At 42.5% G+C, this 27,715-nt stretch overlaps 1 long non-coding RNA gene across 2 annotated transcripts in view; it reads left to right on the top strand.

Moving 5' to 3' along the window:
- The first annotated feature begins 4,006 nt into the window (after positions 1 to 4,006).
- The window catches only part of LOC138963857 (uncharacterized), a 40,141-nt gene continuing 16,432 nt past the window's right edge, over positions 4,007 to 27,715 (top strand). For both annotated transcript variants that reach the window (XR_011454941.1, XR_011454940.1), the window contains exons 1-2: positions 4,007 to 4,127; positions 16,233 to 16,422. This is a non-coding gene — a long non-coding RNA (uncharacterized lncRNA). The remainder of the gene's footprint in view (positions 4,128 to 16,232; positions 16,423 to 27,715) is intronic.

Below are 27,715 nucleotides of genomic sequence, written 5' to 3'. Positions count from 1 at the left end.
GCACGACTCACCACCCAGTTCCTCACCGACCACCATGTCCAGGTGCTTCCCTGGCCATCCATGTCGCCAGACATGAACCCGATAGAACACCTCTGGGATGAATTGGACAGACGTGTGCGCAGGCGAGAAGAAGCGCCGGCAAATCACCGCGATCTATTGCAGGCACTTCAGGAGGAGTGGGACACCATCCCACAGCAAGATATCCGGCATCTGATCCAGTCCATGCCCAGAAGGTGCCGGGCAGTTGTTGCTGCTCAAGGCAGTCACTCCCCCTACTGACTTGACAGCCTCGGCACCCAATCGTATTGATTGACTGATTGATTTGAAGATGCAAATGAACTGTGTGTGCATTCAACTGTGTCCATACCAAATTTCAAACAAATAATCTAAATATTGGATTTTCTGTTATTTTTTTCGAAAAATAAAACAAATTTGGCAAGTAGCAACTATGCGTTTCTTTTTTTGAACAGTATTCTTTCCATTTAATGAACTCTATCTATACATATAAATAAAAGAGAGTGTCTGTCTGTCTGTGTGTGTGTGTGTGTGTGTCTGTCTGTCTGTGGTCGCCATACCTCAGAGATGGCAAAAGATAAGCACATCTGGATAGGGAGGTGTTTGTACAACTCTACAAGAGTCTTTCCAGGCCAATCCTTGAATATGGACATTCAGTATGGCAACCACAGCAGAAACTGCTGTGCAAGGAAATAGAGGACGTGCAGAGAAGGGCTACCAAACTGATATCGGCTCTCAGTGAAAAAACTTACCCAGAACGACTAGCTATACTCAAACTACCCAGTCTCGAACACAGGCGTCTCCGAGGTGACATGATCGACCTCTACAAGTACATGCATGGGATCTACGACACAGGCAACCCGAATTTCCAGCTGAAACCAAAGACATTAGAGGAAACAGCCTCAAGTTGTATAAACCATTTTGTAGGCTGAACGTTCGGAGCTGCTTCTTCGCAGAAAGGGTGATTCCTCACTGGAACAGTCTGCCAGAAACAGTTGTGACAGCACCATCAGTGAACAGTTTCAAAAGAGGTGGAGGGTGGTTTGTGGATTTCAAAAAAGCATTTGACACGGTTCCTCACGGGCGTCTGCTATCCAAGCTCAAAGCAATTGGACTACAGGGGAAACTCCTGAACTGGATCCAAGCCTTCCTAAGCAATAGGCACCAGCAAGTTGTTGTTAACGGCTCTCACTCAGCACCAGCAGCAGTTACTAGTGGTATCCCACAAGGCAGCGTACTAGGCCCGGTTTTGTTTGTCATGTACATCAATGACCTGCCACGAGTGGTGAACAACAGTGTGAAGCTTTTCGCTGATGACACCAAGCTCTACGCAAGAAGTGACTCAACCGAACTCACAAACTCAATCCAAGATGACTTGGACAGACTCCAGGAATGGTCAAGAGACATGGCTCTTGTCCTTCCACCCCCAGAAATGTCACACCATGAAAATAGGTCCAAAGAAATCGGACGCAAAATACCACATGACAAACTCAGCAGATGGAGTACAGCATGATCTATCTGAAACGACGCTAGAGAAAGATCTAGGTGTGCACATTGACGACAAACTGTCTTTCAAGGAACACATTACAACATCAGTGTCAAAGGCAAACAGAGTACTTGGAGTAATTAGAAGGACCTTTCAGAACTTGCACAAGGAAACCTTCGTACAGCTGTACAAAAGCTTGGTCAGGCCCATTCTAGAATATGGTCACTCAGTCTGGAATCCACAGGCTAAAGGGCTCTGCAAAGACCTAGAGAATGTCCAGAGAAGGGCAACAAGGATGATTGGAAGTCTGAAGGAACTGTCATACTCAGAAAGGCTTAGGGTCCTGGGAATTCCTTGTCTCCAGCATCGTCGGCGCAGGGGTGATATGATTGACACTTTTAAATACCTCAAAGGTATATACATTACCCAGAAACCCAATCTACCCAGACCCCCACCCACTGAAAGGGACATGAGAGGAAACAGTTTTAAACTGTTTAAAAACTTTGCCAAGTCGAAAGTAAGGAGTGCCTTCTTCGCAGACAGAGTTGTCAGGGCCGGACTAGGCGAAGAGGAGGGGGGGGGGGTTGCCAGCGGTAGCCCAGGGGGATGTCCTCCCTGGCGGCAGGGGCGGATCAGTTCATTTTATGGGTGTTTTTTTTCAAAAGTATATTGTGAAGATATGGGTGTGAAGGCGCAAAGCGCCGAGCCGATGGCGCGAAGCGCATAGCTTGCTAGGGGGGTCCGGGGGCATGCCCCCCCGGAAAATTTTGAAAAAAAGGATGCAAAATGGTGCAATCTGGTGCATTCTGAGGATGATCATTACCAGTTTCAGGCAGCAGATTTTGTCACTGATTAATACTCCAAAAATTGAAACTCAATGTAAAATAAAGAAATGCATACCTCATTCAATATTTTTATTTTTTGGCTGGGGGGGGGGGGTCCGGAAACCCTAGAACCCCCCCCCCCCCTCGTTGTGGGGGTCAGGGGGCGAAGCCCTGAAGCTGATGGGTAGGTCATATTCTGAGATAGGAAAATGGTCGCTCCTTGCATTAAACGGCATAAAATAAGCAATAATAAAAAAATAAAAAAATAAGTAAGGTACATGTTTAGGCTGGGGGGGGGGGGGGGGGGTTGCGCAACCCCCATAACCCCCCCGGTAGTCCGGCCCTGGTTGTCTTAGACTGGAACACGTACCCTGCCCGACAATGTTGTGACAGCTGATAGCGTTAACTGCTTTAAAGCACGACTGGACAGCCACTGGAAAGACACATCAAGTGTCTACACACCAAGCTGCTACTAGCCCCCCCCCCCCCCCCCCCCCCCCGCGTATGCAGCTTACTTTTGTGGATCGGCGTACAGGTTTTTAACCTAAATCGTCGCACAAGTACCGGTACAAGTACAAGTAAGTAAAGGAAGGCTGGACAAATTCTGGGCAGACAGACCAGAGAAATTCTCGCCAACGTGCTACCAATAACCGCCCGCGCATGCCACCAAAAAAGTGTTATTGGAGTACCATTCGACAGGATCGATGAACAGGCCTAAGGCCTTAAACATCGCAAGTTCAAGTTCAAGTTCAAGTACAGCGAACCTGGTCGTCGGAGGGGTGGATTTTCGCCCAGGACAGCCAGTCCAAAGTTCATAAGATTGATGACCTGTCTGACCTACGAAAACCATGTTTCAACACTCTAGCTCAGAAAGCCAGCACAACACATCAGAGACACACTACAAATAGCTCGCATACACTGTCAAACCGTAAGCCACCCCAGAGGGGGTTACAGAGACACATCTCTGGCCTCCTCACCTGATCCCCTTCCCATGCCTCTGTAGACAGAGGGTGCCATAAAGGCGTTGATGAATAAACCGACATAAAGTCGCAGCCCTGTACATATGTTTTTAACCGGCCAGTATAGGTCCTAGGGAGGACCGGGTTTGCTTTTCGCCAGTTGACTAGCCGCCGAATCCACAAGTACGTAGAGGGTGCCTCAGCTTCTCCACCACGACCCTCCTTGGTCTGACACTCACTCCTTTGCCATGATCAGTCGGATGCCACTTTTCACAATTTTATTCTAAAGTACCAACAAATCAAATCAATTCCCTTCCGGAATAGCAACGTTCCACGTTTCTTGAATACAAAAGCATTTCTGCCTCGGAATGAAAGAATAAATCTCTACAATCGTGTATCTCCTGCAAGGAATTGATTTTAAATCCTGTTCTTCCAGCATTTCCATTACGGAAAGTAAAATTTTTTTTGTTTTTTTTTGTTTTGTTTTTGTTGTTGCTCATCTTCACCCAGGCACACATCGTAGAGCTTCGGCTCTGATATCTTTGACCCAAATTGCTCTAAGCAGAGAGGTCGTTAAACTGTATTTTCGTCGTCAAACCGTAAGTAAGCAATGAAAACATTAGCAGACGACGCACGGCATTCCGAACACTACACGTTTTGACACGTGACTTGTTATAGCCAATGGTGCGTAATGTGTGTAACTTTCAGTCGTTCTGTAGACTAATGGCGAAGATCGCGGTGTCGTGGCTGTCACGAGCGGTTTTAAACGCGGCAGTAATGCCATACTGAGACAAAATGGACACTGAGGTTGCAGGATGATCACAAGGAAGTACTTGTTTTGACGTATGTGTTTGTATTTTTGTTGTTTTCACTCTTTTTTTATTGTCTGTTCGTTCTATTTTTCTCTCCCACTGTGGCTCGTACTGTCACTGTCACTGTGTGTCAGTCAGTCTGGTACTGGTGTTTTTGTTTTCACGGTTTGTCTACTTCACTAAACCAAATGGCACCAAGCATTTCAACAAACTACCAAAGACTGTACATCTATTTAAACATGTTATTATGATTCTAAATATAATTGGGTATTAACATGATGGGTTCATCTTTAGAGGAACTGAAGGTTTTTTCCTTCAAATTCAATGCAAATGGAGTGAAATGGCCTTGCACTTGCAGATTTTAAAAAGAGGAAGGATGTATATATATTTGCTTTTTTGAGAGAGCAAAACGGTAACATATTTTTGTTGCAGGAGACACATTTGAAATATGATCAGGAGAATACTGTAAGATCACAGTGGGGCTTTGAGTGTTTTGTAGCAGGATGCGACTCTGGAAGTAAAGGTTGTTGCAGTGTTGTTTCGCAACAACTTTGAATATTGTGTTCATGATGTTGTTCGAGATGAGAATGGTTGTTTCATTATTCTGGATGTTGAAATGATGGGCAAGCGCATGACTCTTGTGAATGTATATGCGCGTGCAGGCGATCACCCTGAATTTTTTCAAAGCTTGTTTGAGAAGATTGTGTACATGGATAATGAATTGATGGTTATTGGTGGAGATTGGAATGTTGCACTGAATCCAAAAATTGACTCAAACCAGCCCAAAAAGGTGTACCGTTGTAAAAGTAGGGAAACAATTTTGGAGTTTATGAATAAGTACGATCTCGTAGATGTGTTTAGAACCATGCACCCTGAATTAAGAAAATTTACTTGGCGTCGCTTTAACAGTATACAAAGAAGCAGATTGGACTTTTTTCTTGTTTCTGATGAACTTTGCCTTGATGTAGTGAGTACAAGTATATTGCCTGGATATTGTTCTGATCATTCTCTTGTATCGGTTGCCTTTAAAACTAAAATTAGAAAAAGACAACGTTCCCTCTGGAAATTTAATAATTCCTTTCTCCGAGATAAAGTGTTTATGAACCTTGTAAAGGAAGTGATTTTGGAAGTTAAACGTGAGTATGTTGTTCCGGTTTATCACCCAGACAGTTTACACTTAATTGATGATAATGAATTGCAGTTTGTCATTGACATTGATGATCAGCTTTTTTTCGAAATGTTACTTTTGAAGATTAGAGGCAAATGTATTTCTTACGCATGTTTTAAGAAAAAAGAAGAGCATAAATTGGAAGCAAAACTTATGTCCAGCATTAAGTTTTTGGAGGGAAATTTGTGTCAAGATGATGTGCATATTTTGGAACACAAAAAAGAGGAGCTCAGAGCATTGAGAGGGAAAAAGTTAAATGGAATGATTGTTAGGTCAAGGGCGAAGTGGAGAAGAGCACAAAATATTTTTGTAGTTTGGAAAAGCGAAATTTTGTGCAAAAATCCATGAACTTTTTGCAGAATGACTCTGGTGAATTAGTACACGATAGCGATTTGATAATAAAAGAAACGAAGAGTTTTTATGAGCGGTTGTATATGTCACGGGAGGATGACCTTTCTTTCTTTATTTGGTGTTTAACGTCCTTTTCAACCACGAAGGTTATATCGCGACGAGAGGATGACCTGATGCAGTTTAACTTAAGTGATTTGATAAAACCAACGGTATTGTCAAAGGAGGATAGTGAAAAGATGGAAGGTTGTATTACATTACAAGAAGCGTTGTTTGCATTGAAAGAAATGAAAAATGATAAAAGTCCTGGTTCTGATGGTTTTACCTCAGAATTTTATAAATTCTTTTTCAAAGATTTGGGAGTTTTTCTTGTACGTTCACTGAACTATGGTTTTCAGTCAGGAGATCTGTCTGCCACGCAGAAAGAGGGGGTCATAATTTGTATTCCCAAGGAAGGAAAAGATAAGCAGTTTTTAACAAATTGGAGGCCAATAACTCTCCTTAATATTGCCTACAAAATTGCTTCTTCATGTATTGCCAACAGATTAAAGGCAGTTATGCCCAAGTTGATCAGTAAAGATCAGACTGGTCTTTTGAAGGGAAGGTCCATCACGCCGTGGATCGTGTAACTCTGCATTTGCGCCACCGCAACTTTTTATCGCTTCACGCCGACGAAGAGGCAAGCTGCGAGGTAGGTCTCTCGAATGATAAATGAAATTGTTAGAATTCTAGGCACTCAGCATGTTCTCAAGTGTTGCATTTCACTAACTTATATCCTTAGCTATATTTCTGTATATATTTTTTGATGCTTTGATGGCCCTGGTGATCGTGACGATCTGTTTTTCTTCTCGTTTCCCCATGTTTTGGGCATATTTTCAGTTTCTGCGTCAAATGCAACAAAACGGAGATTACTGGTTATTCTTGGACATGTTCACTGATAACTTTAATGTTTTATGAATCTCCACGTGTAGTTTCTCTGTATATAGTTCCATATATACTTTGCAAGAAGCAGATAAAAACAGAGTGTCAACAACTCTCTGTAATTCGCCACCGCATCAATTCAATGTTAGATGTAACTCGCCACCGCATTTTTTGTTATTCGCCACCGCACTACGCAAATTGTTATTTTCAAACGCATCAACATCGTGGAGGCATTTAAACCTTTATTTTTGTCACAAAACTGACAGCAATTGATAGGAGCATTTTAACTTTAGTGCTGCAAGTTTTAAACTCAGGGGCGTGGCGTGATGTTGCCTATGCAAAGGATTTAAAGGCACCATGAGTTGACAAATCAAACTGTAGTATTTCTTCTTCTTCTTCTTCTTCTTCTTCTTCTTCTTCTTCTTCTTCTTCTTCTGTATGAAAAGTATGCTTATCTGTACTTGAGTGTATAACCCACATGTACTGGAATGTGCTTATATATATGACCCCCCCAAACAAATCCCTGGGACTGTGAGATTCAAGAGGTTTAGGGTATGATGACATCAATAGGAAATATAACAGTGCTTACCCGTAAGAGTGAAAATAATACTATATTTACAAGTGGGAAATGCATCGATGACTGCTAGTGATGATCTGAACAGATTACGCAGCAAAATAAAGACACATCAGAACATGAAGACCAACGTTTTCACCAATGAGATTTCACTTTTAGGAAGGCACGCTGATGAAAAGTTTGTCCTCATGTTCTCTTATGCATTCATTTACATTCGGAAGATTGACTACACATACAAGAATGTACAAAAACGTTCCGCATGGTTTGAACATTACTTAGTGTAAGGCGACGAATGGCAGGATGGATAGCGTACTGCCCCTATGATCCGCTTGATTTCCTTGGCCGCGGGTTCAATCCCTTGCCGGGACAGTTCATAAAGTGAATTTGGGTTTACGCTATGCATTAAAAGCTTGTCGTCAGTGGTTTTCTTCCGGGTCCTACCAGTTTGTTTTCCTCCACCATTTCAAAACTGTAAATTAATTCCGCCCATCTGCAAAAATTAAAAAAAAAATCTTTCCAAATTCTGATTTCCTAATAGCAGCTTTAATCCTTCGTACCACATGGTGAGTGTGTGTTGTACGATTGTCACCATGTGAGCGTACGTGTCAAATCAATATTTTCAATTGGAAGTGACAGAATCACTGAACTCTTCAACATATTATGCAATTCATTAGACAGTTGCGGTGGCGAATAACATCCAAGACGTGAAATTGCGGTGGCGAATTACACCAAGCATCGGTGGCGTATAACATGAAGTCTAATTGTTTGTGTTTTCTTTTGCCGCGTGCGTCACCCAAAGACAAAATTGTGCAACAGCATTCATCAAGAATACAAAGGACATGTTTAGCTCACAGGATATCATCACGGGAATGCATCAACTAGTGCTGTTTCGTTGAAGTTACGAGGGAAGGGACAAATCGTGCAATTTCAGCTACAATTCCAGCAGAAATCGGACTTCAGAACTGCCGAAACCTGACATTTCGACTAAAAAAGCACGTACCTTAGACCTTGAGTATATACTTCTTTAAAATGTACTAATGAAGAATCTAGATGATGCCTGAAAGTCCTACAAATTTTCATTTTCTGTGAGAGACCTATCTTGCAGCGTGCTACTTCGTCCGCGTAATGCACTGAAAAAGTTGCGGTGGCGCAAATGCAGAGTTACACGATCCACGGCGTGTCCATTGGTGATAATATTAGGTTGTTGTATGATACAATAGCATATGCAAATGAGCATAGAGTGCCTGGTCTTCTCTTGTTGGTTGATTTTGAAAAGGCCTTTGATAGCATTTCCTGGACCTTTATGAGCAAGGTTTTAAAGGCTTTTCAAATTGGAGAAGATGTACAAAGATGGGTTGTAACTTTTTATAATAAAATCAAATCATGTATGTCTGTGAATGGACAATATTCAGAATGGTTTCAGGTAAAAAGGGGTACCAGACAAGGGGATCCCCTATCTTGTTATCTGTACCTTCTCTGTGCGGAGGTGCTTGCACTTATGATATATCAAAATGTAAAGGTAAAAGGTATTAAGATAACTTACTTACTTACTGCCTTTCACGCCTGGTGGCGTGTAGGGCAGCGACAAAGGACCTGTATTAAGATAAGGAATGAAGAAATTCTACTTTCTCAGTTTGCTGATGACACAACCTTTTTCCTTGATGGTAGTAAAGATTGTTTTGATGCTTGTGTTGAAACGCTGCAGTTATTTGCATCAGTCTCTGGCCTTAATATAAATTTTGATAAAACCGTAGTTGTGTGGATAGGAGCCCGGTGTTTTTCCAATGTGAAATATAAACCAGAAATGAAATTAAATTGGAATCCTGCTACTTTCAAGGTTCTTGGTGTTCTTTTTACATGTGATTTGAAAAATATTGTTGAATTGAATTTTGACATGAAGTTAAATGAAATAAGAAAAATACTTCAAATTTGGTCAAGAAGGAATATATCACCATTTGGAAAGATTGTTGTGATAAAAACACTTGCAATGTCCAAAATAACCCACTTGTTAACAAACCTGCCGGACCCGGATGAAAAGTTTTTAAAAGACTTGAATGCCATGTTGTACAGTTTTCTTTGGAATGGAAAAAACGATAAGATAAAACGTTTAACAGTATGTCAGTTGTATGAAGATGGCGGTTTGAAAATGATTGATGTGAAGTCATTCCTCGCAAGTTTGAAAATTAGCTGGCTAAAGCGCATATTGTGTAATGATGGAAAAGTAACACAAATTTTGTATGCAATATGTCCATTGGTAAGAAAAGTTAAGCAATATGGTGGATGAGAGTATGCAAATGTTTTGATGTTGAGGGTGAAAAATCCCTTATGGGCTGACGTCTTTAGACAATTTACAAGATGTTGTATGACAAAAGTGTGCCCCTTACATTAGAACAGTTCGTTTCAGAACCATTACATTATAACAGAAGTATATGTAGAGCTGGTAAATGTATTTGTATGTTAGATTGGATAGAAAATGGAATTGTTTCTGTGGGACACTTGTTAAGCGACAATGGATATTTAAGTTATGATGATTTTAAGCAACTATATCCAAATGTTTATGTTGATTTTGTGTTATACGAAGGCTTACTTGCCTCGGTAAAGGCATATCAGAGAAAATTGAAATTGACATTAGATGAAAAATATGATGTATGGGAGGCTTGTGTTTGGTCTTTTTTGAGTAATAGCAGGGTAAATCAGATTTAATTTTTTTATTATTAAAAACCTACCACCAGTAACAGCCCTAGAGAAGTGGGAACGCGAGTTACAAATTAATATGGATAAGGCCATGGTTTTTCAAAAAATTTAAAAAAGCACAACTGAGCAGAAGCTCCGCTGGTTCCAATACAAAATTTTGTAAAGAATTTTACCAACAGGACGTTTCCTGTTCTTGCGGAAATTAGTTGATACGCCATTATGTCCGCTATGTAATCAAGCAGAAGAAACAATATCTCACATGTTATGGCAGTGTTTAAAGATTCAGGATTATTGGTCTGATGTTCTTACATGGTTAACTACAAATTTTGCCCACTGTCATGGAGTGCAGTTCTCGTTGGAGCTAATTATATGTGGTGTAAAGATTAATTGGTATTCAGACAGAATTTTGGATTCAATGATTTTGATTGCTAAGTACATTATTTTTTTTAGCAAAATTACAAGGGAGAGAACCTACCGTCACAGCCTTTGTAAATTATGTGAAAAATTGGTTTGAGGCCGAACAATATCAATGCATAATAGATGGACGTTATGTACAGTTCGTTACAGAGTGGAAGCAATATAGCCACTTTTTTCACTGAGGACTTTTTTCTATTACCAAAGTTAGAAGGTTTTCTTTTCGCCTGTTGTCTTTCTTCTTCTTTGGTGGTTTTTTTTGGTCAAATGTAAAAGCACATTGCAACTCAAGTAATATTTTAGGGAGAAATAGAGAAATGTTTGTTGTTGTTATCTTCTTTTTTTGTCTTGTTTTTTGTTCTTTGTTGTTGTGGCTATTTGTTTGTCTTTTTCTGACCGGCACGGTTGGCCTAGTGGTAAGGCGTCCGCCCCGTGATCGGGAGGTCGTGGGTTCGAACCCCGGCCGGGGTCATACCTAAGACTTTAAAATTGGCAATCTAGTGGCTGCTCCGCCTGGCATCTGGCATTATGGGGTTAGTGCTAGGACTGGTTGGTCCGGTGTCAGAATAATGTGACTGGGTGAGACATGAAGCCTGTGCTGCGAGTTCTGTCTTGTGTGTGGCGCACGTTATATGTCAAAGCAGCACCGCCCTGATATGGCCCTTCGTGGTAGGCTGGGCGTTAAGCAAACAAACAAACAAATTGTCTTTTTCTGTAAAATGTATTTTGCGGGTGCTTTTGTTACTGCTTTTCACCATACTTTATTTAACTTATGGTTAACCTCCTTATGCTTGTCTGTACTGTTCTTAATTAGCAGAACAAGCACTTTTTTCTGTACTTTGTAATAATATGCTATTTGTGGGAAAAAAAACAAAAAAACAGTACGACTCTTCGCAGATGACTGCTTGCTGTACCCGGAGATCCACACCTTCCAAGACCACCTCACCCTGCAGGCAGACCTCAAACAGCTGGAGATCTGGGCTAAGAAGTGGGGCACGCAAAAGTGCTACATCCTCTCCACCACCCCCCGCGGGTTAGGGGGAGTCCCATATTGGTTGGGACGAGAAAGAATTTACCCGATGCTACCCAGCATGTCGTAAGAGGCGACTAACGGTTCTGTTTCTCCTTTTACCCTTGTTAAGTGTTTCTTGTATAGAATATAGTCAATGTTTGTAAAGATTTTAGTCAAGCAGTATGTAAGAAATGTTTAGTCCTTTGTACTGGAAACTTGCATTCTCCCAGTAAGGTCATATATTGTACTACGTTGCAAGCCCCTGGAGCAATTTTTTGATTAGTGCTTTTGTGAACAAGAAACACTTAACAAGTGGCTCTATCCCATCTCCCCCCCCCCCCCCCCCCCCCTTTCCCCTATCTCATCTCTCCGCTTTCCCTCGTCGCGATATAACCTTCGTGGTTGAAAACGACGTTAAACACCAAATAAAGAAAGAAAGTATGTAAGAAATGTTAAGTCCTTTGTACTGGAAACTTGCATTCTCCCAGTAAGGTCATATATTGTACTACGTTGCAAGCCCCTGGAGCAATTTTTGAGTCACTTGAGAAAAAGTGACTATGTAATCGGTCAGTGTTAGTCTGTCCGGCCGGTCGATGGTTTCGTTGACCTTTGACCTTTTTCAAGGTCACAGGTCAGCGTCAAAGGAAAAATTAGACATTTTATATCTTTGACAAAGTTCATCGGATGTGATTGAAACTTTGTAGGATTATTCTTTACATCAAAGTATTTACATCTGTAGCCTTTTACGAACGTTATCAGAAAAACAAGGGAGATAACTAGCCTTTTCTGTTCGGCAACACACAACTTAACGTTGGGCTTTTCTCGGAAACTATAAAAGTGACCGGGCTCAAATTTTATGTGAACGTGACTCCCAGTGACCTCTACACTTTGACGTCTGCTTTGGTGACCTTTGACCTTTTTCAAGGTCACAGGTATGTCTTGAATTCTTCAGGTATGCATTGTGTTGTGAATAGCAATTTCTTCCTGTCCATCTGATGCCTCATATAATATTCAGAACTGCGAAAGTGACTCGATCGAGCGTTTGCTCTTCTTGTTTTATTAGTGCTTTTGTGAACAAGAAACATATAACAAGTGGCTCTATCCCATCTCCCCCCTTTCCCCTATCCCCCCTTTTCCCCGTCGCGATATAACCTTGAATGGTTGAAAACGACGTTAAACACCAAATAAAGAAAGAAAGAATCCTCTCCACCAGAAGCAAATCGTCCTACCTATACAGCCTGGATAACGTCATCCTCCAGCAGGTCCAACGCAACCCCTACCTTGGAGTACTACTCTCCGCCGACCTGAATTGGTCTTCCCACATCTCCAACATCTGCCGCAAAGCTGGATCAACTGTGGGCTTCCTAAGCCGGAATCTCCGGAATTGCCCACAGGAGTGCAGGCGCCTGGCGTACATAACACTTGTCCGATCCACGCTGGAGTATGGAGCTACCGTGTGGGACCCTTACCTCCGGCGGGACATCGAGAGGCTGGAGAGAGTTCAGCGCTAAGCAGCCCGCTTTATCACGCGAGACTACAAGTCGAGAAGCCCGGGCTGAGTCAGCGACATGCTGAACAACCTGAACCTCCCCCCACTGGAAGAGCGACGCAGGCAGTTACGCCTCAACCTCCTCAACAGGATCTCTGAGGGCCTGATCCCCGCACTCCCTCCAGACAAGTTTCTCACCCCCGCCGTGAGCGGACACCCCCCGCGGGTTAGGGGGAGTCCCATATTGGTTGGGACGAGAAAGAATTTACCCGATGCTACCCAGCATGTCATAAGAGGCGACTAACGGTTCTGTTTCTCCTTTTACCCTTGTTAAGTGTTTCTTGCATTCTCCCAGTAAGGTCATATATTGTACTACGTTGCAAGCCCCTGGAGCAATTTTTTGATTAGTGCTTTTGTGAACAAGAAACAATTAACAAGTGGCTCTATCCCATCTCCCCCCTTTCCCCTATCCCATCTCCCCCTTTTCCCCGTCGCGATATAACCTTGAATGGTTGAAAACGACGTTAAACACCAAATAAAGAAAGAAAGTGAGCGGACGGCGGAGAGTCGTCCCCACAAGGTTCTAGGGGTATGAAAGCAGCAACATCATCGAGCGGCAAGCTGTAAACAACACACGAGGCTTCCGCATCCCCACCTGCAAGACAGACCAGTACAAGAACTCCTTCTTCGTACAGACAGTCGCAGAGTGGAATCGGCTGAGTGACGCAGACCTCCCAGCACGACCAGCCCAGCCAGCCAGCGCAGCATCTTCAGCGCTGAGACTGCCGTCATCAGGGCTGCCCCAACACTGACCACCTACAGAGCTCAGTTTTTAACATTTTAATAAGTCACTAAGAGCGGAAAGACATTGATGTGACGGGACAGTATACAGTAGTACCTGCCATATCCGGTCACCCATTAGTCATTGCAAAGGTGACCGCAAATATCAGGTGGCCGTTCATTACAGGCCCCCTCCTCCTCCAAAAAACCCCCAAAAACACGATCAAGTTTTCATGAAGAAAAGAAAGCGATCATCCACGAGCCGCCGATTCATTGTCTTTGTTAGTTTTGCTTTCGTTTATACATCTTAATTATTTGCGTGTTTAACTCGATCGTCCTGGCTAAGCTATTGTTTCGTATGTTTCTATGTGTGTTGTTTGGATTATTATATATATGTATTTGAGTGTCAGATAAACAAGTGTTTCAAACTCACATCAGCTGTGATCGATCCGGAAGTGACTGCCGTAAATGTACATGCATGCGCATGTCTGTATTTACAGTTTGCGCATGCGTCAGTATTCATGTCGTCTGCTCGTGCTGTGCCGTCTGTGCATACAACACACACACACACCACAGGCGCTCGCCCGCGAAAGTGACAAGTGGCCGCTCCTGTCGAGTAAGAGGGGCACCTTAGGGCAAAAATCAGTGACCGTTGACCGCGTCAGACAGGTTAACGGCCATTAAGAGTCAATTATAAAAGGAAAACTCATTAGTCATGGGAAAGCTGGCCGCTCCGGGCAGGTTCACGCCCACGAAAGGGCCGGAAATGGAAGGGACTACTGTATATATGACTTGTCCCACCAAAGTCAGGACTTTTATTGTATTCGAAATTATTGTATGCGCTCTCCCGCATCCATTGCGAAGATGACCAACAGTGGTTCCTGCAACGTAACAAATCCAGATCCAGATCCAGATTGCCCTTGAACTTTAGCGTGTTAAATTCATAGCTCATAATTCAGAGGCATTAAAGTCTCCAAATTTGTAGAACTTGTGGTTGTAATCATAATCAAGTCATTTTAGATCCCTTTGAAGTTACGGAATGAACTCCGATGAACTGTACAAATGCATTTCGTATACATGGGTCAAAGAAGGAAGTATCCGTATGAGCAGACAAGGGAGAAAACTCTTTCGTGTAAATGATGTCCCATGGTTGACAACGTACGCCATTTTCGGTGCATTTTCGTCGATTGAACAACCAAATTATATAAGTATGCTTAAGTTTGGAGCTCAATCCTTCAATTAATTTCACGACAAATGTTCTTTGGCTTGCTTACATGGACTTGTATTAAAAATAAGTAAAGAATGTCACTGGATTCTGAGCTAGCTATGAATTTAACACGCTAAAGTTTAAGATTACTAGAGTAATATGTATGTATTTGGGGAGATTTCCCTTTTAAGTCGCTTCTTGTGTTTCCCTTTTAAGTCACTTCCTGGCAAACGTACCATACACGCACGGTGGCTAAATCATTTCTTATTGTGAGTAGATATTGTTGCCTTTTAGTTTACTCCAAGTAATTACAGTTTATCTTCACTTCATCTAGTTCAAGGGTTACTTTCATCCTTTTAGTAACTTTCCTTTCTTTGTCGTTTCAGATGTTGTGGTCATTGTTTTGAGTAAATAAAACTACAAACTCAGACAAAGAGTTCTTCGTACTTATTTAATTACCAACTTCACTTTCAAAACTAAGCTGTGTTTGTGAAATGTGCACCAAATGCCAGCTAGATTATGCAGATGCTGACGTATCTGACCTGAAAAAATTGATAAAGCATTGGTAGCAGGATCAGTCGGACTTCTTCTATCAGGTTGGGGGGGTTAAGCATGCTAGTTAAAGGTTTCGTCTTTCTATAACCCACCGAACTCTAACAATGTGGATTGTGTGTCATTGTGACCATGCAGGGTTGAAAATGATTGAAGAAACAAAATTGATTATTGATCAACCATTTGTGACTAGGTTCCAAAAAGATAGAATTAAAATCAATGATGATTTGATGTTATTAATATGATATACAATTTAAGACCAAAACATACTGTACTCACGTACGTGTTTAACGATGACATACGAATATAGATATGTTATGTTTGGATTAGACATACAGACAGACGTTACTGTTTGGATTAAAAACAAGCTCAGAGAGTTAAAAAGAATTGAGATACAGCGTGCTGTCATGCTCAGCACAACCACTTAATTTCACTGCCTTTTCTTCTTCTTCTTCAGCGTTCCAGAATTTTCTGGTTACGTGTGAGCTCGTTTGCCCATTTGGGTTCCCCAAACTATACTCTGAGAGCATTATAAGTCAGCTTCACTCCGCTTTCGTTGAGTAGGCATGCTGGGTATTTTCGTGTTTCCATAACCCACCGAACTCAGACATGGATTACAGGATCTTTTCCGTGTGCACTTGGTTTTGTGCTTGCGTGTACACACAAAGGGGGTTAAAGTCACTAGCAGGTCTGCACATAAGTTGACCTGGGAGATCGGAAAAATCTCCAGTCTTAACCCACCAGGCGGCAGCAACCGGGATTCGAACTCACGACCTCCCGATTAGGAGGCCAACGTCTTACCACCACGCCACTGCGCCCGTTGACTGCCTTTTCCGTGAGCGGGGACTGACGATGCTATACGGTCTTGGTGAAAAAATGCAGTGCATTCAGTTTCATTCTGTGAGTTTGACAGATTGAGTAAATCAGTAAATGTAGTAATTTCGCCTAACGCGACTTGTTTCTTTCTCTTCCCACAGTGAGAACTCGAGGATCGTCAACGATGTGCACTTGGAAGAAGCAGGAAAAGTCAGTGACTTAACAGTGAATGTTCAGGGCCTTCTCACCGCAGCATGGAGGAAGGAGACTCAGCAGTTGTGACAGACGTCAAGATAGAGATTGATGTCGCCGAGGAGACATCGCAGTGTTGGCACATGGCACAGCCATACGGTAAGGCTAACCGCATGTCTAGAACTATAACAAATGCACCATGTGTAAAACTTGCTGAAATCATGTTACTTTCCTGCAGACTACTTGCTGTAATTGTGACTCTGATAACATATACAGTAGAACCCCCCTTTTAAGACCTACAAAAGTCTGAGAAAATCGAGTCTTAAAATTCGGGTAATTTTACAGAGGTTAAGAACAGAAAGTCACAAGTCGCGCGAAGCCATATAAAAACATTTAGTCAAGATCAAAACCACAAACCAATCATCGCCGAGACTACATTCAAATAGTCTCGGCTAACTATATCGAAGACGGGTCACGCTCGCCGCCGCGAAGCACGCGTCCGTAGTACTTCCTGAACCTATTTTCTTTCATTCTGAGCACATTTTTAGAGTAAACCTGACATATCTATATATTTTTGAATTCAGGAGAAGGTGAGGAATACAATGCAATCAATTTCAAATCTGTTTGCGGAAAAAAAGATTTTAATGACATCTTTAATGAGCAAACTCATTAATTTTAAAGCCTCCAAGCTGAAATCCAATACCAAAGTCCGGGCTTCGTCGAAGATTACTTGACCAAAATTTCAACCAATTTGGTTGAAAAATGAGAGCGTTGACAGTGCTGCCTCAGCTTTCACAAAAAGCCGGATATGACGTCATCAAAGACATTTATCAACAACAACAAAAAACAAGTCGCGTAAGGCGAAAATACAACATTTAGTCAAGTAGCTGTTGAACTCACAGAATGAAACTAAACGCAATGCAACGCAGCAAGACCGTATACAGTGGTACTCCCGACGAACGACCCCCCCCCATCAGAGACCCTCTCCCTTCTCAGACCTCATTCTTGCTGACGGATTAGTTTTGCTATATAAATCACCCCCCATGGCCGACTCCCCCCAGAACCCGATTTGCGACCGACTAGTTGTTACAATTTGCGACCTTGTAACGACATTTTCAAATCAAAACCTAACAAAAAATCGTAACATTTTGCTTGAATCTCTGAAAAAAGATCGCAAAAATCACTCGGCCGGAAATATAACAGACGACGCGTTTAGGTCTTGATTGCGCATGTCCGGCGTTCACAATTTTACGATCCCAACATGCCCTTTTCTTTGTCCACTTCCTTTCGAAAAATCAACAAACACACGTGCAGAGGCATACATACAGAGATGCGAAGCGAGGGCCGCTCGCGTGAACTCTTAGGCTACGCGGGCCGCGCTCGGTCAGCATGACCTCGCGCCATCCCGTACTAAGTTGTTGTTCGCTTGCTCTCTGACACCGATTTGAAGTGCTTTTCTGTCATATTTCTTTGGATATATCCAGCTTCAGACGAGAGATATCAGTGGTAAGTAAACTTGATTCATATTCTGTAGCTTCAATAGTGTGCACACGAATGCATTTGAGAGGATTGGCTTCCCGAAGTGAGTCAAAAACGGTTCCTTCGGTTCTTGCGGCCATTGTTTCTAAGTCCATTGTGCGTGGAGGCAATGTTTGGGAGCTAATATTTTCTTTTGTGCGAAACTTTGCTTTCCCTTGACTGGCAAATGCATTACTGGTGTATACATTAATCTGTTTGTATAATTTTTGACGCGCTGTAATTAAATTTGATGCTTATAAGTCTCACTCAAGTGGTTCTCGCACATACACTGGCGTGTGGATACAAAGTTTTTAAGGAGAAATGAGCGAAACTGCTTACTTTAGGATTCATCTTCTAATCACCAAATAATGCAATAGTCTTCTTCTTGTGATTTTCTGTTTCTCTTGAGTGCAAATAATCAACATTTTGCATGTTTTAGTATCTATGATTTTCTATGAAACAGTTATAACTCTTTAAAAACACAACAATTGCCAGCTTGGCGCCAGTCATGGGAGGATTACTTGCCCCTGTCGTAGGCGAAGAGTACGCGAACAATTGCCAGCTTGGCGCTAGTGGGAGGATTACTTGCCCCTGCCGTAGGCGAGGATAACGCAAGCGGGAAGACAGCGCTTCGCATCTCTTCTATCTATGTCTCTGACACGTGCGAGCATCAACGATCTTCTTCTTCGACTCGAACTCTCCTTCAACTTCAAACGCTCAATCGCGCGGAAAGAAGAGGAAAATTTTGACTCTGGAACAGAGGATGGAAGTGGTGAAACGGAGCCGTAAGGGCGAAACGGCAATTTCGATCGCGCGGTCGTTTGAGGTAGGAAAAACTCAGATTCAATCGATCGTCAGCGACCAAGAAAACGTGGTCAATCGATGGGAGACCGGCGAAAATTGTGACCGCAAATACTCCAAGGCAAGGAAATGTATTTATGGTGACCTCAACGAACGCGTTTGGAGTTGGTTTTGTGATGCACGTCGACGCAACATACCCATCACAGGAAGACTCATCCAAGAAAAAGCCGTGATGGAGTCAGTGATTCTTGGACATGACGATTTTACCGCTTCTCTCTGTCACTGACTTTTTCTCTCTCACTGTCTTTTTCTGACCTGACCTCACCCCCCATGTAAGACCCCCCCCCCATGTAAGACCCCCCCCCCCCCTTTAAGACCTAAATTTGTAAGATTTTTGGAGGTCTTACATGGGGAGTACCACTGTACTCGTAACATCGTCAGTCCCCCGCTCACGGCAAAGGCAGTGAAATTGACAAGAAGAGCGGGGTAGTAGTTGCGCTGAGAACGATAGCACGCTTTTCTGTACCTCTCTTCGTTTTAACTTTCTGAGCGTGTTTTTAATCCAAACATATCATATCTATATGTTTTTGGAATCAGGAACCGACAAAGAATAAGATGAAAGTGTTTTTAAATTGATTTGGACAATTTAATTTTGATAATAATTTTTATATATTTAATTTTCAGAGCTTGTTTTTAATCCAAATATAACATATTTATATGTTTTTGGAATCAGCAAATGATGGAGAATAAGATGAACGTAAATTTGGATCGTTTTCTAAAACAAATATTTTTTTTACAATTTTCAGATTTTTAATGACCGAAGTCATTATTTAATTTTTAAGCCACCACGCTGAAATGCAATACCGAAGTCCGGGCTTCGTCGAACAATACTTGACCAAAATTTCAATCAATTTGGTTGAAAAATGAGGGCGTGACAGTGCCGCCTCAACTTTCACGAAAAGCCGGATATGACGTCATCAAAGACATTTATCAAAAAAATGAAGAAAAAAATGAATGGGGATATCATACCCAGGAACTTTCATGTCAAATTTCATAAAGATCGGTCCAGTAGTTTGGTCTGAATCGCTCTACACGCACACACACACACACACACACACACACACACACATACACACACACATACACCACGACCCTCGTCTCGATTCCCCCCTCGATGTTAAAACATTTAGTCATAACTTGACTAAATGTAAAAACGTCTGGGGATAATATAGTCAGGAACTCTCATGTGAAATTTTTATGAAGATCGGAACAGTAGTTTTGTCTGAATCGCTCTATACACACGCACGCACGCACACACACACACACACACACACACACACACACACACACACACACACACACACACACACACACACACACACACACACACACACACACACACACACACACACACACACACACACACACACACACACACACACACACACACACACACACACACACACACACACACACACACACACACACACACACACACACACACACACACACACACACACACACACACACACACACACACACACACACACACACACACACACACACACACACACACACACACACACACACACACACACACACACACACACACACACACACACACACACACACACACACACACACACACACACACACACACACACACACACACACACACACACACACACACACACACACACACACACACACACACACACACACACACACACACACACACACACACACACACACACACACACACACACACACACACACACACACACACACACACACACACACACACACACACACACACACACACACACACACACACACACACACACACACACACACACACACACACACACACACACACACACACACACACACACACACACACACACACACACACACACACACACACACACACACACACACACACACACACACACACACACACACACACACACACACACACACACACACACACACACACACACACACACACACACACACACACACACACACACACACACACACACACACACACACACACACACACACACACACACACACACACACACACACACACACACACACACACACACACACACACACACACACACACACACACACACACACACACACACACACACACACACACACACACACACACACACACACACACACACACACACACACACACACACACACACACACACACACACACACACACACACACACACACACACACACACACACACACACACACACACACACCACGACCCTCGTCTCGATTCCCCCTCTATGGGGCGGGGATATAGGTCAGTTGGTAGCGCGCTGGATTTGTATTCAGTTGGCCGCTGTCAGCGCGAGTTCGATCCCAGGTTCGGCGGAAATTTATTTCACAGAGTCAACTTTGTGTGCAGACTCTCTTCGGTGTCCGAACCACCCCCCGTGTATACTACATTGGGTGTGCACGTTAAAGATCCCACGATTGACAAAAGGGTCTTTCCTGGCAAAATTGCTTAGGCACAGTTAATAATTGTCTACCATACCCGTGTGACTTGGAATAAGGCCGTGAAAGGTAAATATGCGCCGACATGGCTGCAATCTACTGGCCGTATAAAATTTCATCTCACACGGCATCACTGCAGAGCGCCTAGAACTGTACCCACGGAATATGCGCGATATAAGCTTCATTGATTGATTGATTGATATGTTAAAACATTTAGTCAAAACTTGACTAAATGTAAAAAGGAGGGAGTCTTAACTAAGGGGGTCTTAAAAGGGGGGTTCTACTGAATGTGCACAGATCCCATGAGACATTTGTACTATATCCAGCAGATCTGAGTTATCCGGATATTCCAACAGATGCTGCACAGATAATATAAACAGTTGAACAGAAAATAAATTGGGGAGGCAGAAGTTTTGTTTGTTTGTTTTGTTTATGACAAGACATACAAACCATGCAACACAAGTATCCCCCATCATGCTAAAGGGGGATAATCAATAAAAACGCAAGACTTGTGATCAGTCAAGTTCATATTTACTAGACTGATAAGACGACATAGTTTGGCATGAAATGGGCACGGATTGGCGGAAGATAAGCATGGTTAGGGGGGTAACTGTTTTATCATGAAATTCAACCCCTCCAAAAGCGGCCCAGGTTATTTGTTTGTTTTTCTGACTGCATGTGTAGTTATAAAAGGATATGTATGGGTATTAGGATGGAACTGTCATGAAAAAGATATTCTAATCAGTCAACTGCGACCCCCCGCGGGTTAGGGGGAGTCCCATATTTGTTGGGACGAGAAAGAATTTACCCGATGCTCCCCAGCATGTCGTAAGAGGCGACTAACGGATTCTGTTTCTCCTTTTACCCTTGTTAAGTGTTTCTTGTATAGAATATAGTCAATTTTTGTAAAGATTTTAGTCAAGCAGTATGTAAGAAATGTTTAGTCCTTTGTACTGGAAACTTGCATTCTCCCAGTAAGGTAATATATTGTATGTACGTTGCAAGCCCCTGGAGCAAATTTTTGATTAATGCGTTTGTGAACAAGAAACAATTGACAAGTGGCTCTATCCCATCTCCCCCCTTCCCTGTCGCGATATAACCTTCCTGGTTGAAAACAATGTAAAACACCAAATAAAGAAAGAAAGAAAGTCAACTGCGTCTCAACATGGCATGTCAGTCTCTTTTACTTTTAGTACCAGGGGTGTTCTGCAAATTGTATTCGATGATTTGTAACCTCCGATTTCAAGACGGCCTAATTGCTATGCACCATGGGAACCAGACAAGATGTGCGTCGTTTGACCAAAACAGTGCGCTGCATGCAATTCAGCAGATGCCATTTATACAATCTAATGAATGTGGCTTTGAAATTCAAAGGATAGGAGGGACCTTCCACCAATAAACTTTCTATGTGTTTACATGAATGTTTGGCACTTCAGCCCTTTATCTGGAAATGTTGAGCCGCTTTGCACTGCATTTTGTCCATTTTTTTCAGGCAGTGGCAGGTAGGTCATTTTGACTAATTGTGACGTCACAACTATTAAGACTACATAGATGACCCTTTGTCAAACCTGGGAACCCATACGATTTCACCGTATTTTGTACGCCCTTTTTGCCTAAAATACAATCAGTCCCAGACTACTTTTCTTCACAAATGTATCCCTGTCATTCCTGTCTATTTACTGGGGCACTGTTTATTTTAATGATTAAAAATAACTTTATAACTCTGCATTTGATCAATGTATCGGTAAACTTAACTGTGCAAGAGCAATGGACTCGTGCGAATCATGTTTGAATCATCGATGTTCAAATGTTGTGTGGAGTACACTCATTTTTCTGAAACGAAATGGCTATTTTTTAACGATATGTTACGGTAGAGGCTATTTTGCCGGTAGAGGCTCTCTCTCTCTCCTCTCTCTCTCTCTCTCTCACTCACTCTCTCTCTCTCTCTCTCTCACTCTCTCTCTCTCTCTCTCTCTCTCTCTCTCTCTCTCTCTCTCTCTCTCTCTCTCTCTCTCTCTCTCTCTCTCTCTCTCTCTCTCTCTCTCTCTCTGAAGCTAGTAAAGTGAAAGTTACCGCCTGTGATTAAATACTCACCAATAAATGACAGTTTCTGATGAGAATTTCTTTGGGGGAGAGAAGTGTTCACTGATTGACAAATTTGAACTTTTATAGTGAGTTTTATTATCAACTCCACCTCGGACAACAATTGGCTTCTTTAGCTGCAGAAAACAACTTTGATTGCCAAGAGAAATTGAGCGTGTTAGATTTTGTAGTAAAAATGTGGGGATCTGGAAAACATGTAGCGGTTGTGGAACTAGTGTATGATATGACAGTCGCCCCAAACCCACCACCACCAACAACAACACCACAGTCTCACGAGGATGGTTCATTTGCACCCAGGCCCTACGACGTCTCACGAGGATGGTTCATTTGCACCAAGGCCTACGACGTCTCAAGAGGATGGTTCAGTCGCACCAAGGCCTACGACGTCTCATGTAGCCGTTGGGGAACTAGTGTATGATATGACAGCCGCCCCAAACCCACTACCACCAACAACAACACCACAGTCTGACGAGGATGGTTCATTTGCACCCAGGCCTACGACGTCTCAAGAGGATGGTTCAGTCGCACCAAGGCCTACGACGTCTCATGTAGCCGTTGGGGAACTAGTGTATGATATGACAGCCGCCCCAAACCCACTACCACCAACAACACCACAGTCTGACGAGGAGGGTTCATTCAAGGCCCACAACGTCTGACGAGGAGGGTTCATCCGCACCAAGGCCTACGTCGACGTCTCTTGATAATGTGACGTTACCACCAAAATCCCGGAAGAGAGGCAGACCAAAAGAAAAAGTAGTAAATGCTATTGGACTGCCTAGCCGGAAAAAATGCAAGGTTGACAAACCGTTCCCTTTTCAAAGAAGTCCTCGGTGGATCGAGACAGACAAATTCTGAGCTACGATGACTTGTTGTATATTCAACGTCCGTATATTCAATCTATTTCATGTGATTCATGACACACACATAGAGACAGAGAGTCAGCGACAATGATCATAGAGAGAGAGATGTGACGATGACTTGTTGTATATTCAACGTCCGTATATTCAATCTATTTCATGTGATTCATGACACATAGAGACAGAGAGTCAGCGAGAATGATCAGAGAGAGACAATAACCAGTATTTAATTCCTTGCATAGAGATCATCGGATATTTGCCAGTTAAATTAGTGTATTTGGTGTTTTAAGAGAGAGAGAGAGAGAGAGAGAGAGAGAGAGAGAGAGAGAGAGAGAAATATCTACTATATAATACTGGTAGGGTTTTCGGTGGTTTTTCGATTCCTGTGACCAAACCGCGCGGATTTGTGCCTTCTCCTTCGGTTACCATGCTAACGTGACCCAGGAAATCGATTCCGCTAGGTCCCGACTTCCAATTTTGTCCACGAACAAAGTTTGAAGAGGTTTGTCTCGCAAATTTGAGCAGACAACAGTGAACTTTGACCTGAACTTTGACCTCGCCGAAAGAGATTCTGTGATTGGTTCTTCTTCAACTTTCGGTTCGACTAAACACGCGACCGCACCTCAGACGAACCTAGCTGTGTGTTTTATTTCTCTACCCCAGACGAACCTAAAATAATATTCCATAGATTTGTTTACTTAATTTTTGAGTCACTTGAGAGAATGTGACTCTATGTAATTGGTCAGTGTTAGTCTGTCCGGCCGGCCGTCCGGCCGGCCGTCCGTAGACACCACCTTAACGTTGGACTTTTCTCGGAAACTATCAAAGCGATCGGGCTCATATTTTGTTTAGTCGTGACCTCCAATGACCTCTACACTTTAACGATGGTTTCATTGACCTTTGACCTTTTTCAAGGTCACAGGTCAGCGTCAAAGGAAAAATTAGACATTTTATATCTTTGACAAAGTTCATCGGATGTGATTGAAACTTTGTAGGATTATTCTTTACATCAAAGTATTTACATCTGTAGCCTTTTACGAACGTTATCAGAAAAACAAGGGAGATAACTAGCCTTTTCTGTTCGGCAACACACAACTTAACGTTGGGCTTTTCTCGGAAACTATAAAAGTGACCGGGCTCAAATTTTATGTGAACGTGACTCCCAGTGACCTCTACACTTTGACGTCTGCTTTGGTGACCTTTGACCTTTTTCAAGGTCACAGGTATGCTTCAGGTATGCATTGTGTTGTGAATAGCAATTTCTTCCTGTCCATCTGATGCCTCATATAATATTCAGAACTGCGAAAGTGACTCGATCGAGCGTTTGCTCTTCTTGTTAAAAGATAAGTTCGAAACATTATCACCTGATAAGTCGCCGTATAACCTTATAGGTTCCAGCGACTAAATATTTTCCCCCGGTGCAACCATAGACATGTACGTCATCATGATCTCCCCTTAATTTGACCGTTATTTTGGCTGTCTTAGTGAAATGGTAAGATATATCTATGTTTTTTACATGTAAGTGTTCGGAAAAAATACAGTTATAGCAGTTATGTACAAAAATAAGCAGCATATGCTCTTTTCGCCAAAGTAAAGTCCTTTTTTCTTCTGGTTTCTTATATGTGTCACAGCACACCGCAAGCTTTTAGGCGAATAGCAAGTGAGTGGTATATATATATCATCAATTTTATACAGTAAAACCTGTCTCTAACGGACACCCTTGGGGAATGGTAATAGTGTCCCTATTAGACAGGTGTCCCTTCTTCACAGGTGGAGGGGCCGGGGCAATATTTTACAAAGAGCACGTAAAATGAACAAGACACTTCAGTTTTGTCAGTCCTGTAGTACGGTATGTATTTATTGGATTGAACATGAGACTCACTGAAAATGTGAGTAAACAAATGATACATGTAGCAAACAACAACAACAACAACAACAACAACAACCCCCCCCCCCTACCCCGTTCCCTACACACACTGTGCATTCAAACTTACGCAAGTCGGACGTCACAAAGCTAAAAATAGCTGACTCTTCATCAGTCATTCAACGGGAAATTCCGCAGTGTGTCTTGACCAAATTGGGTCAGCTCTTGTTTCATTCAGTTTTTCTAGTCTCAGCATAAATGCATGGAACAAGAATTTAGCTGTGTTAACTATTGTTTCCTTCGAACGATTGCTTACAAAGAGAGAGAGATCATCACGTCTTCTTTTTCCGATTTGATCCTCGCGATCTGTGTTTTACCACATCCCATCTCCTTCGCCACATCTCGGCATGATTGGCCGCTATCTAGTTTTTTCAAGGCAGCGACACGCTGCTTTAAAGTCAACGCTTTTCTTTTTCCTGCTGGAGATTCCATTTTCAAACACAGTAGTCTACTGTTGCTTTTGGTTGTGACTGTATCCACAATGCGGAAAAGCGAAAGTGAGCGAAGCGAAAGTGAGTGAGCGAAAGTGGGGCTCCATCTAAACAAGCCACTGATTGGTCAGAAAAGGGACAGGACAACCAATCAACAACCATTTGTGCTACGGCTACGGCTGCCGAGCACTGACTGCATAACAGTCGAGTTTTCGAAGTTGCGTTTTTATGTACGTTGTGTCCGTTTGTGACAGTGTTTACACTTCCTACGGTCCGAAAAATCGTGTCCGCGTCCGTAAGTGGCAGGTGTCCGCCCGTTAAAGGTTAGTTATTGTTGAAATTGTGTTCGTGCCATGGTAAACTGTCCATATGTAGCAGGTGGCCGTTACAACAAGGGTCCGCTGGACTCAGGTTTTACTGTAGTAGGTAACGGTGTAAATTACTTGCCATGTTCATGTCCATAATACGTTTTCCATATTCCATATGTGTCATTTAATTGTGTGTTGCTTGATGCCATGTATGTATGTGTGTGTGTGTGTACATGACTTTAAATAAGCATGGATGTGTGCACTCGATTGTGTGTGTGAACCATGTATATATTTTCTGTTGTCAATTACATATGTTATACTATGCGTTTGAATCATTAAGTATTTTAGACGTCATACTTTTTTTCGTATCTTCACGATGGCTTTTTACCCGTTTAAATTTTAATGCTTCCAACTTTCAAAGCGCTGCACGGCTGGGAAGAGATGCGCACTTTTATCACTGTTGTTCATGTAGACGTAATCATGGATTCATGCAAACGTCATACCTGCTGTATTTTATTTTGTTTGTTTGTATAGTCGCGTGCGGTCGCGCAGTCTTTTTGGTCAGTTCCGATTACCTCCCATTGATGCGAAAACCTATATGACTGTTTTTTGTTATTTTTCTCTCTGTTAATTCACAAGTGGCTATGTAACATGTGTTACAGAATTGCACCGGTGTAAGGGTTAACATTTTATTTTTCACCAAGAGAATATAATTCATTATATGCGGGATAATGTGCGGGGGGTGGGGGGGGGGGGGGGGGGTGCAAACAACATTTTCACAAGCACATAACCAACAAAATGACATCGCATGCGCAGCACACAAAGTGCGTAGCACGGGTACCACTAGTGGCTTTTATTCGTGTATAAGACAAGGTTGTAATTGCATTTGAAGTTTGCACATCAGAAATACAAATATTGAAGATTACTTGTGTATTGCCTTTGTGAGATGGAGAATCCGACTAGACGTTTCACTTTACTAGCTTCAGCAGCGT

Source organism: Littorina saxatilis, linkage group LG4, assembly GCF_037325665.1.
Source record: "Littorina saxatilis isolate snail1 linkage group LG4, US_GU_Lsax_2.0, whole genome shotgun sequence".
NCBI classification, from domain to species: domain Eukaryota; kingdom Metazoa; phylum Mollusca; class Gastropoda; order Littorinimorpha; family Littorinidae; genus Littorina; species Littorina saxatilis.
This window is presented reverse-complemented; position numbering and strand designations above follow the sequence as displayed.